The sequence below is a fragment of the Macaca nemestrina genome, chromosome 5 (genome assembly GCF_043159975.1).
Source record: "Macaca nemestrina isolate mMacNem1 chromosome 5, mMacNem.hap1, whole genome shotgun sequence".
Lineage (NCBI taxonomy): Eukaryota > Metazoa > Chordata > Mammalia > Primates > Cercopithecidae > Macaca > Macaca nemestrina.
Genome location: NC_092129.1, coordinates 74,130,876 through 74,143,212, shown reverse-complemented (window position 1 = coordinate 74,143,212; position 12,337 = coordinate 74,130,876). Strand labels below are relative to the sequence as shown.

The 12,337-nt window shown below is 41.8% G+C and overlaps 1 protein-coding gene across 5 annotated transcripts in view; it reads right to left on the bottom strand.

Moving 5' to 3' along the window:
- LOC105478719 (SR-related CTD associated factor 8) overlaps positions 1-12,337 on the bottom strand; it is a 209,610-nt gene that overhangs the window by 62,671 nt on the left and 134,602 nt on the right. Inside the window, exon 22 of one of the 5 annotated variants that reach the window (XR_011623479.1) lies at positions 6,424-6,591. The exons of the other annotated variants lie outside the window; for them this stretch is intronic. The gene's annotated coding sequence lies outside the window, so the exon portion shown is untranslated. The remainder of the gene's footprint in view (positions 1-6,423; positions 6,592-12,337) is intronic. 5 annotated transcript variants of the gene reach the window in all.

Sequence of the window (12,337 nt, the reverse complement as noted above, 5' to 3'; positions counted from 1 at the left end):
TACATAGCAGGTGCTATGCTGGGAACTGACGTGAATTACTTTATGCAATCCCCAAACAGCCCTATGAGGGATGCACTGGTATTAGCATTCCTGTTTTACAACAGGGAGTTTAAGTTTAGACAATCTAAGTAAGTAACTCCCCTGAAGTCTCATGCTGTTGTGTGGCAGAAAGTGGATTTTAATCAGATCAACTTGCCTCTTTTTTTTTTTTTTTGAGACGGAGTCTCGCTCTGTCGCCCAAGCTGGAGTGCAGTGGCGCAATCTCGGCTCACTGCAACCTCCGCCTCCGGGGTTCAAGCGATTCTCCTGCCTCAGTCTCCCATTTAGCTGGGACTACAGGCACGTGCCACCATGCCCAGCTAATTTTTTTGTATTCTGAGTAGAGATGGGGTTTCACCATGTTGATCAGACTGGTCTTGAACTCCTGACCTTAGGTTATCCGGCCACCTTGGCCTCCCAAAGTGCTGGGATTACAGGTGTGAGCCACCGTTCCTGGCCTGCCTCTTTCTTTTTTTATTTGAGATACAGTCTCACTCTGTTCAGTGCGGGCTGGTATGCAGTGATGCAATCTCGGTTCACCTCAACCTCCACCTCCTGGGTTCAAATGATTCTCGTGCCTCAGCCTCCCAAGTAGCTGGGACCACAGGCGCATGCCACCGCGCCCGGCTAATTTTTGTATTTTTAGTAGAGACAGGGTTTCACCATGTTGGCCAGGCTAGTCTTGAACTCCTGACCTCAAGTGATCCACCAACCTTGGCCTCCAAAAGTGCTGGGGTTACAGGCATGAGCCACCATGCCCAGCCCATACTGCCTCTTTTACATGAAAGAATCTTTGCACTTATTTCAATTAAAAGAGACTTGCTACTGTTTTTATTCAACAAAAATAAGCTTTCTTAATTACACTGGAAAAACTCTAAAGTGTTTTTAAATGAAAAGATAAGTAGTGCACATTCAGAAAGCCATTTGGTGTCGAAAGGAAAAAAAAATGGTACTCAATGTTCTATTAAGTTGGTGCAAAAGTAATTGTGGTTTTTGTCATTACTTTTAAATGGCTAAAGCTGCCATTACCTTTGCACCAACTTAATATGTTTGCAACAAAAAAGTCAGGGCCATAGCCATATCTCTCATATTCCTAAAACATAAAAAAGATAAGTTGGTTCCTTGAAAATGAACCAGAAAAAAAAGTCAGGCTTCAGCATTCAAAGTGAATTTCTGGTTGTGTTTACACATAAAAACTAACTTGGAAATTAGATAATTTGTCACCAATAAGCATTAAATTTCAGTTTTTGGCAATGTTGAGTAATAAGATATTCCACATAAGATAATTTTTCAGAACTTCAATTACAACTGCAATGCAAATCTAACAGTCTGCAGTGGCAAATCTGGACATAGTAAGATACCAGGCCTTGGCCTGTCCTTGGTCTTTATTTGTTAAGAGTTTTTGGTCTTACTTCACAATGTAAAGCTGTTACTGCTTGCTGCTGTCAGCTCTGCACTAGATGCTGGTGTGGTCGCTGGACTAGACAGTGGAGTTTCTTGCTCTACAGGACACACTGTCAGCCTCATCTCTGTGATTACTGTGAACTAGAAAATCAAATGGGCTGGCTGTAGTGGCTCAGCCTGTAATCCCACCACTTTGGGAGGCCGAGGTGGGAGGATCACCCGCGCCCAGGAAATCGAGACCAGCCTGGGCAACACAGTGAGACCTTGTCTCCATTAAAAATAATAAATATCGGGAGGCTGAGGCAGGAGAATTGCTTGAACCCAGGAGGCGGAGGTTGCAGTGAGCTGAGATTGCACCACTGCACTCCAGCCTGGCAACAGAATGAGACTCTGTCTCAATAATAATAATAATAATAATAATAATAATAAATAATAAATAGGCAGGGCACGGTGGCTCACCCTGTAATCACAGCACTTTAGGAAGCCGAGGCGGGTGGCTCACCTGAGGTCAGGAGTTCGAGACCAGCCTGGCCAGTATAGCGAAACCCCATCTCTACTAAAAATACAAAAATTAGCTGGGCATGGTGGTGCATGCCTGTAATCCCAGCTACTCAGGAGGCTGAGGCAGGAGAATCGCTTGAACCTGAAAGGTGGAGGTTGCAGTGAGCTGAGATCGCGCCACTGCACTCCAGCCTGGATGACAAAGTGAGACTCTGTTCCCCCAAAAAATAAATAGAAATTTTAAAAAATGACTAAGATTCCTAAAACAGTGTGTGAGAGATAAAGCTGAGTTCATTCTCGAGTGCATACATTGCACTGGACTTCACACGTGGGCTTTGGAAGAAATCTGTCTGCAATCATGCCAACCAGGAGGAAGCCGGCCCGGCTGACCCTGTCCATTTATCCGCCTGTCAATACCTGGGAGCTCTTGCCCATTCTCACACACATCCCACTAACACCCAGAAGGTCTGACACACCCTAACCAGCCCCTGGACCTGGCTGCTCACACACCTCCTCACCCCAGGCCATGATCGCCTGGCTTCCCCAAAAGGCCTGTCTCTTTTAATCCTCCATTTGCTCCTCCAAAACCGATCTTGTCACAACGACTTGGCTGTGCAGGAGTCTCTGGTACTCACTTTCTGGTTTTTACCAGCCGTGTTTAGGAATAAAGGAAGGTCCTGGGCTAGTAACTTTAAATAAGTACCTGACTGTTTGAATGGTTTTGGAACCAAACCATCGGTTTGTTTTGTTCTCAAGTGCTCATCACAATGAACATTCTGATGGTCTCTTTGAAGGCTACGATACTAGCAGAGTAGGCATCAGCCCTTCAAAATGCATAACTGACTCAGTGGATCACAACTCCCAAGCTGCTTCCTCACACAGAAGCACCACACTGAATTTAATGGTCCAATAAAGAGGTGTGTTAAGGATATGAGGTTGGAGAGAATTCTAGTTTGCACACTGTACACGTGCAGCCTATGCCTTTAGTCTAAAAGTAAAATTACAGTTTTACAGTGACCTGTTTATGTAGTTTGGACAAGGCCGATCAACTCCATGAGGGCAGGGCCACATCTCCCCTGTCCACTATTGTATCTACTGCTCCCCATGGCACCAGGGACCTAAAGGCACCCAACAAATGTTTGTTGAAATAGATGTCTAACTCAAGGTTAAGAGCCATTCTGGGGCATCAGCTACCTAGCAATCCTCCTCAAAGAAACGAGAAAGTTGCTACATCTGACTTCCACTTTAGAGTTGGTTGATACCCACGCCATACCTGTGTATATAGGGACACATGTCTGCCAAATTCTGACAACTCCTATCTCCTTTCTAAATGGTTCAAATCTCATGTGTTGTTGTATGACTTGTGATTACTGTATTGTATTCATCTGGTTTCACTAGTTAAAAGTGTGATGACCACACAATGTATTGTGCAGGGAAGAGTAGGAGGCATGCTAGAGTGACAGGCATGCTAGAGTGACAGGCATGCTAGCCTGAGGTGACCTGGGACATTCAGTCATGCTAATTTTAAGTAATGTGATAAAGAATCTCTGCTTGACCAAAGTGAATTTCACCTACATATCTTGGGCCTAAAATAATAAAAATAATTTTGAGTAAATAATTTTGAGTAAAAGTTCAACGTGACAAAGACACAGCAGTGACCCTGTTCTATTTCAGGTTATACCATCAGAGGCACAAATGCTAATGGGAGGTAGGCTGGCAGATTCCAAAGGCACCACTACAAGATTGCTTAAAGATAAAACAATTTACCTTCATTGGAAGCAGAAAATGTGGGTTGGAGAATTACAAGATTTTTTCCATATAACTTTAAACTTTTCTCAGTAACCAGGCAAGATTCCCGAGCCAGAATCTTTGAGCCAAAAATGTCCCTGTACAGTACCCTCATGGAAGTCAAATTAACAGGAAGATAAAAAGCCAGGACAACCGGACTCAACACTGTTACTGTAAAAAACGTCTATACCCATGTAACAAACCTGAGCATGCACCCCATGAACCTAAAAGCTGAAGTTTTAAATGGTAATAACAGACACTCAATAAATAGTTATTAAACAAACTACTGAGTATAAACACATTTTCCAAAATGCTTTGCTGTTTATATTCAGTGGGTATGTTCTTTGAGACACTTTGCTCTGTAGACATAACTCTTACTGTAAGGGAATATATTCTAGTAAAATTCATTATACCTCAAATTTCATTTTATTTTTTTCTCACTGATTTCAATTATAAAGTGGGATTTCCCCTACTGGAAAAATACATTGGAAGAAGATGACTGTGCCAAAATATCTCTCTAATATTGAGATGGATGTAAAGTTTTATTATGTCATTTCAGAGACACAGGATCTCACTATGTTGCCCACGCTGCTCTCAAAACTCCTGGTCTCAACCTATCTTCTTACCTAGGCCTCCTAAAGGGCTGAGATTACAAACATGAGACACTGTGCCTGGCCCCACTGAAATATTTCAGAATCTCAAATTTTCTATTCCTACATTCCTTAAGGAGGACATGTAAGGTGAAAAGAAATAACTTTTTATTTATCTGTTAAATTATAAGGAATATGAACACTCCAACCAGGCCATTTAATTTCAATTCAACAATATTCACTGAGAGCTAGACATGGTCACACATTTTGCTAAGCACTGGGGATATCAAGTTGCTACCAGTAATATCTAAAAATTAGCTCATGGATATACACAGCCAAACTGGCAACACTGGCTTCATAGGTTCCCAAATTGATAAAGGACTCTACAATAATCCATGAATAAAAATTATCTAGCAAAGTAACAGCAAATACCTCTGACCATGACAATAGTTTCAAATATTAAGACAAAATTATTTATACGTGTAGAATTCCTTCACTTGCTCTGCTGTCATTAATTTGAAAACTTTCTCTCCTGATCATTCTCCAATGAACGATTTATTATTACTACTATTACTTAATATAATTCTACTTAAGAACCTACATATAAATGGGTTCTGCAAAAATGGTACCAAACACGTATCTTTAATTTCCTAGATTTCACAATTTAGCTAATTCAAATTTACAGCTGTCACTTTTATATTTTGAGTTTATACTGGAGAATTATATTGAACTGCATTAGAATATTTCTCATGCCCCTTAACCAAAATGTTATCAAAAGATACTGAACAAAACTGGATCCTTTTGTCCTTGCTCATTCACTTTATTCCTTGTTTAAAAGATACTGAATGCAAATGCTTTCAACTGAAAAATTTTTTAAAGATATGGTTTTCTCATATATTTAAATTGGCTACTAAACCCCAAATGCCAGATTTTGAAAGCAATTTCCCAAATGTCACATGCAGCTGACAAGTATAGATTTAAAAATGATCAAGATGACAAAGACAAAGCCTTGTAGGACACAGAGCACACAGGAGCTTTAAGGAGCTTTGCACTTGGTCCAAGAGACACAATTATTTGGGGAGAAGTGGGCCTACATGGTGAAAGCTGGTCAAGGTACACATGAGTTTTAATATGAGTTTTAGTTATACTAAAAATCTCTCTAGAAATTCAATCCAGCTGAAATCTAAGCTATAATCACTAGGAAAACTAAAAATGTTCCAGACTAAAAGAACTTACTGGGTAGACATTGGCCATACAAATGAGTAGAATATTACATTCTTTTAGTTTGTCAAACTTAAATCGATGATCTTGAATACAAATAGATTCTGTGTTTTACAGTCAACCAACTGTCCCCTTTTTAAAAATCTTTGAGAATATGGCAGAAGTGAAATCAGATGGAGAAGTTGGTTACATGTCAGCAAGCTGAAAGAACATAAAAATAGCTTTAAACATAATTTGGTTGATAAAATATTTTTCAACAAGGATTTCCATTCTTTAATTTGATATAACTCATTACAAAATCTGTGTATAGTCAATAGATAAATGCTGGATCCAGACCCACAGAGGATTTTGTAGGTCCCTATACACTTTTCCAGGTTATTAAGAATTCATCTCATGCTGAAATCTACAGACTTCATTAGCAAGATGAAGTATTATTTTAGGCAAACAAAGTGAAATAACTCAAAATCTGAAAAGGCAAATGGCAGAGCCTGGGATCTGAACACAGAGTCTGTGGTTATGAAGAGAAATTCACATCACAGATTGTGAAGAAAAAGGACACAAGCCCTCAGTAAATTTCCATCACAGGGTCAGCTACAAACTGTCTTAATTCAAATCATGTAGAATGGATGCTAAGAACACGGCAGTTGCCATCACACTCCTCAGTTAGAACCCACCTTTAGCCCAAATTAGCTGTATAACTTGGGCTAAACTTCGTTTCCTCATTTGTGAAGTGAAATAGGGCCTATTCTCATGTGGCTGTTATAAGGATAAATTAATTTGTGTAAAGCATCCACTATAGCAAGTACTCAATGCGTAGAAATTACTACAATTATTATACAGTATCACTGACACCACCACATGATCAGTAACGCCTTCAAACCTTTCGTAGCCACACTCCACAATACTGGGATGAGGAGAAAGAGAGCAAGCCGCCACTTGTAGATATCTAGAAAAGTCCAGCGAGGCCCAGGGCACAGGTGAAATCCATACGCATTCTAGGCCATCGAGCCATCAGTCCGTGTCCTGGCTCTGCTGTGATTTTAGGTTTCTAATTAGGGATGCAAGATAAAATACAGGATGCCCGGTTAAGATGAAATTTCAGACATATTTATATTTTTTAAATTATTCATTATTTATCTGAAATTCAAAAGTAACTGGGTGTCCTGTATTTCCATTTGTGAAACCTGGCAACCCAATCTCTAATGCCCCTTTTCTATCCAATCTCTAATGCCCCTTTTCTCCCGCTCATTCACTTATAAAGAACCCGAGGGAATCCTGTTTTATCTTCAACTCCCCGACACTGAGAATGTGATTTCTAGCAACAAAACAAACAGCACCATTCATTTGCAAAAGCTGTATTAAGTTTCCCCAAATTTCCAAGGAATTTTTGCCCTATCGTGTCATTTGACGCTTACTGTAAACAGCTGCTATCTTCACTCCTGCTTTATAGATGATGAAACCATGCAGGAAGGCGAGCTGTCATCATTTCAAAACTGTTGCTAACCTAAGTCCCCTACAATCATTTGCCACATTATCAGATTCCACATATCTTCCCTCAACCACGAGGATTTTAAAAAGATTTATTTTGTATTATGAAACAAAGCACGTTAAACGTGCTTTGCAAATTCCCTCCTCTTCTCCCCAATTTGACATACTGAGTTCTTATTCATGGGCTGGAAAATCTTTCAACTGCCTTCTGGCTTTAATTTTCTTTGATCTATGACCCACAAAGTTGCTAAATCCCAAGGCCAATTCGTTCAAGAATCTCCGACAGAGTTTGTGCCTCCAGACTCAGCCTCACAGCCTGCTATTATTTGCCCTTCCTCTTGCAAGACAAATTCTACTATACTAAAAGAATGTGAAGGTTCCACGGAGCTTGGAGCCTCTCACTACAACCATGTTGCACATCACCTGCAGCACACAGTTGCACTCAGCATCACGCTCAAGGGTGTCCACGGCCGCACTCAGCATCACGCTCAAGGGTGTCCACGGCCGCACTCAGCATCACGCTCAAGGGTGTCCAGGGCTGCGGGGAGCTGCTTCAGCTCATTTACCTCCAAGTCACCTCCCTCCCTAGCACGAGTCACTTCTTCGAGGGCAATCTTGGCTTCTCTCTGCACAAGGCACCCTCCTTTTCCTCCACAGAAACTTGTCTCTACCTCTGCCTCTTTCAGCACAGTAAAAAGAGCACATGAACTCTTGAGTAGTAACACCCTCAAATAATATCCCTACACAGGTATGTTTACCCAGTCCTTGCTACTGGGTTATTTCTTGAATGGCTACTTTTTTTCCCTCCTTACTTTTCTACATGTTTATGCCCAACAATGCTATCTGGTTTTTTCTTTCTTTCTTTTTTTGAGACAGAGTCTCACTTCATCACCCATGCTGGAGTGCAGTGGTGCGACCTCAGCTCACTGCAACCTCCAACTCCCAGGTCCAAGTGATTCTTGTGCCTCAGCTTCCCAAGAAGCTGGGATCACAGGCATGTGCCACTATGCCCCGCTAATTTCTGTATTTTTAGTAGAGACAGGGTTTCGCTATGTTGGCCAGGTTGGTCCCAAACTCCTGGTCTCAGGTGATCTGCCCGCCTCAGCCTCCCAAAGTGCTGGGATTACAGGCGTGAGTCACAGCGCCTGGACAGAAAATTAGAACCATGTTTCTACCTGGTTTTGGACCAGTCATTTTGTTTATTTTTCTTAGAGATGGAATCTTGCTCTGTCACTGGGCTGGAGTGCAGTGGGGCAATCATAGCTCACTGCAGCCTCAAACTCCTGAGTTCCAGAGATCCTCCCATCTCAGCCAACTGAGTAGCTGGAACTACAGGTATGCGCCACCGCGCCCAGCTAATTTTTATATGTATTTTTTAAAAATGGGGTCTTGCTATGTTACCCACGTTGGTCTTGGACTCCTGGCTTCAAGCAATCCTCCTGCCTCAGCCTCCCAAAATGCTGGAATAACATGCATGAGCTACTGCGCCCAGCTGCTGTCTGGTTTTGAATAAATAATACAAGACGGCAAAGGCATGGCTTTCATCAGTTTTATCCCATATCCAGCCCATTAGCAATACATATATATTGTGAAATGTATGCTTTTCTGAAATTCAGGCACTGCTAAAAAGAAAGGGAGACTTTAAATCTAAAGCTGCCCTCCCCATTTCCATTTCCATATATCTTCTAGAATACTTAAATCTTAAGAACGAATATTAACAAGAAGGGTCTGATACTTCTAAAGTCTGTAGTCTTAATTTTTCTCTAGAATCTAGATCATGAAAAAAAAAATAGTTACCATGTATTAAAATGCTTACCATGTGCCAGTTCTATTCTAAATATCACTACACTATTCCGCGATGTTATAAACTTTCTGAAACAGATGTAAAACTGAGGCACAGGGCAACTGGGTAATTTGTCTGAAGTTGTAAGACCAGGTAGAGACAGAAGTTAGGCTCCAAAGATATGCTCTTTACCCATACAGCATCCAAATGCCCTAAATTAAAATGCTGTAGCTAAAATTTTACATGTGGAACAGGTCTGGGCAGAAGGAAGGGGATGTTCGTCTAAAATAACAAAGGTGAGGTAAAATCATTCTTTCTCCCTTTGACCTTGCATATGATCCTTTCTGATCAAGGCTGGGAGGTAAGAAAGGTTCTAGTGGTTAAGGAAATGATGTTCCAAATAGCAGAAAGGGGTATGCTGGGACCCAAAATAGAGGGGGAAATGAAAGACAATTTCTGGCTTTCTCAGCCTTTTTCCTGAGACCACTCCTGTTTCACATGACTCTACTAGTTAAGGAGGTAAGAATGTATCCATAATCTGAACCAGGGCACCTGCTGCTGACAGACTCCTATTGCCTACAAGAGAAACTACAAGCTCTTAGCTGGGCAGTGAGGGCCCCTCACAACCAGAGGGACCAAGCAGAGCCACTCCCTGCTCTGCATTCACTCCATACTCTTTCATGCCTTCGAGTAACCCCTGCAAATGCACTTCACTTCCAGCAAGCTGCAGGACACCGGTCAAGTGCCAATTTCTCTAATCGCCTTCCCCAATCCACCCCTTTCCATGGTTCATGGATGCATTTCCACAGCACACTGCTCACATCTCTGCCATGGTGCCAATCACTCTGTCCAGTAATTACCTTCCTGACTGCACTGTGGATTCCTCAAGGGCAGAGATCTTGCTTTCTTTTAGTGTGTGCCTGGTGCTTATGTGTTTGCTGAATAAATGAATGAATGCATTCAATGTAGGCATGATACATTCATGTAAGTCTTAATCAGGTTAAAAGTTTAGAATTTTAAAATTATACAGAGTATTTTCCAAGCTTAGAGCTTCCATATACCCAGAAGAAATGCAAGTCATCCACAAGCATAAATTTAAGAAATTAATTTTTGCCCTCAAATACTTCTATTAATATGCAATAAAATTACTGTATTATTTAAGCATTTTAAAGAAGGAAAATATTGAGTAAAAATATTCCAGCCAGGCATAGTGGCTGAAACCTGTAATCCCACCACTTTGGGAGGACGAAGCAGGTGGATCACTTGAGGTCAGGAGTCCGAGACCAGCCTGGCCAACATGGTAAAACCCTGACTCTACCAAAAATACAAAAATTAGTCGGGTGTGGTGGTGCATGCCTGTAATCCCAGCTACTTGGGAGGCAGAGGCAGGAGAATCACTTGAACCCAGGAGGCGGAGGTTGCAGTGAGCCAAGATCGTGCCACTGCACTTCCTCCTGGGTGACAGAGAAAGACACCCTGTCTAAAACAACAACAACAACAACAACAACAACAAAAAACCCTTAATATTCCAAAAGTTACAAGAGTTTATCATAGTGGAAAAAGTTACTGAAAAGTGACCTAAACAGTATTCTATTTCCTGAGCCTCCATAAACAAATTATTTGCAAAATATGTCTTAATACAATGTCACTCTGGTAACTAAAATAAGTTCAGAAACTGATGTTTTCTCTCCAATAGTCTTATTTATTAAACTTATAAAATACCTGGAAAGCAGTGAAAAGTATTCCTTTTTTTGGGGGGATGGAGTCTCACTCTGTAGCCCAGGCTGGAATACAGTGGCACGATCTTGGCTTACTGCAACCTCCGCTTCCCAGGTTCAAGCGATTCTCCTGCCTCAGCCTCCGGAGTAGCTGGGATTATAGGCGCGTGCCACCACAGTTGGCTAATGTTTTGTATTTTTAGTAGAGACGGGGTTTCACCGTGTTGTCCAGGCTGGTTTCAAACTCCTGAGCTCAGGCAATCCACCCACCTCAGCTTCCCAAAGTGTTGGGATTACAGGCATGAGTCACCTGCCCGGCCGATTTTTTTTTATCTTGTAAAAAAACCAACCTGTAACTTAGACTTATAAAATAGGTGGTGATGCCATATATTCCAGGAGAAGTTCCCTCTCTCCTAGCCATTAGACCACCTGGATTATTGGACATAATTCAGCACTCTAGATTCACTACACATAACAGACCCTAACACAGCTGCAGGAAACATATAAAAAAGAGGCCTACTTCGTCTTTGATAGCTGATTTGTAGAAGTTAAAATACAATCATGTTTAAGAAATAGCTGGTATCATATCGTACTATGGAATGCTCTATTCCAGGCTGTTTCACCTTTGTGTGTGTGTGTTTTGGGGTGGGGGGGTGAGAGGGAGTACTCACACATGAAACTCATTTAAAAATCTGAGCACAGGCCAGGTATGGTGGCTCACGCCTGTAATTCGAGCACTTTGGGAGGCCGAGGCAGGTGGATCACCTGAGGTCAGGAGTTTGAGACCAGCCTGGCCAACACGGTAAAACCCCATCTCTACTAAAAATACAAAAATCAGCCGGGCATGGTGGCACATGCCTGAATCCCAGCTACTCAGGAAGCTGAGACAGAATTATTTGAATCCAGGAGGCAGAGGTTGCAGTGAGCCGGGATTGCGCCACTGATTGCACCACTGCACTCCAGCTGGGCAACAGAGTAAGACTCCATCTTTAAAAAAATAAAAAAATATGAGCATGGAGTTTTGGGTATTATGGTAATATGGCATATAATTTCAAGGAATATCATGGTCAACCTTATTATTAACACCCTTCGCCTAAGAAATATATGGCTAAGTTAATCAGAAAGGTGGTGTAGTTCATGGCCTTCCATCTAGTCTAGGGAACCCCTACCATCCCTAAAGAAAGGCCAGATGTTTATGAGACATCACGTTTGGGTAATTCCTCTGCCAGTTCACCTACCTATAATAGATGATAGCAAGATGGAACCAAAATGTCTCACTACAGTTGGTTTATCCCACCTACATAGAGGCAGTGACTATGTAGATAGTTGCTTAGGGATACGGGGTTTAAAAGGGTATAGTGAACATAAAAATTTTAACTATTACCAGTCTCACCTTTCAAGACCAAATTTATACCTATAAAAATGTGTCTATATATTTCTGTGCCACATATTGGTTTCCCTCACTCTGGATTGGTATGTGGGTAATAAACTTTGATTACATAGAATTTGAAAGTTAAGCCGGGCGTGGTGGCTCACGCCTGTAATCCTAGCACTTCGGGAGGCAGAGGCGGGTAGATTGTCTGAGCTCAAGAGTTCGAGACCAGCCTGGGCAATGTGGTGAAACCCCGTCTCTACTAAAAAAAATACAAAAAATTAGGCAGGCATAGTGGCACACACCTGTAGTCCCAGGTACTCAGGAGGCTGAGGCACAATAATCGCTTGAACCTGGGAGGCGGAGGTTGCAGTGAGCCGAGAGAGCACACTGCACTCCAGCTTGGGTGACAGAGCAAGACTCTGTCCCCCTA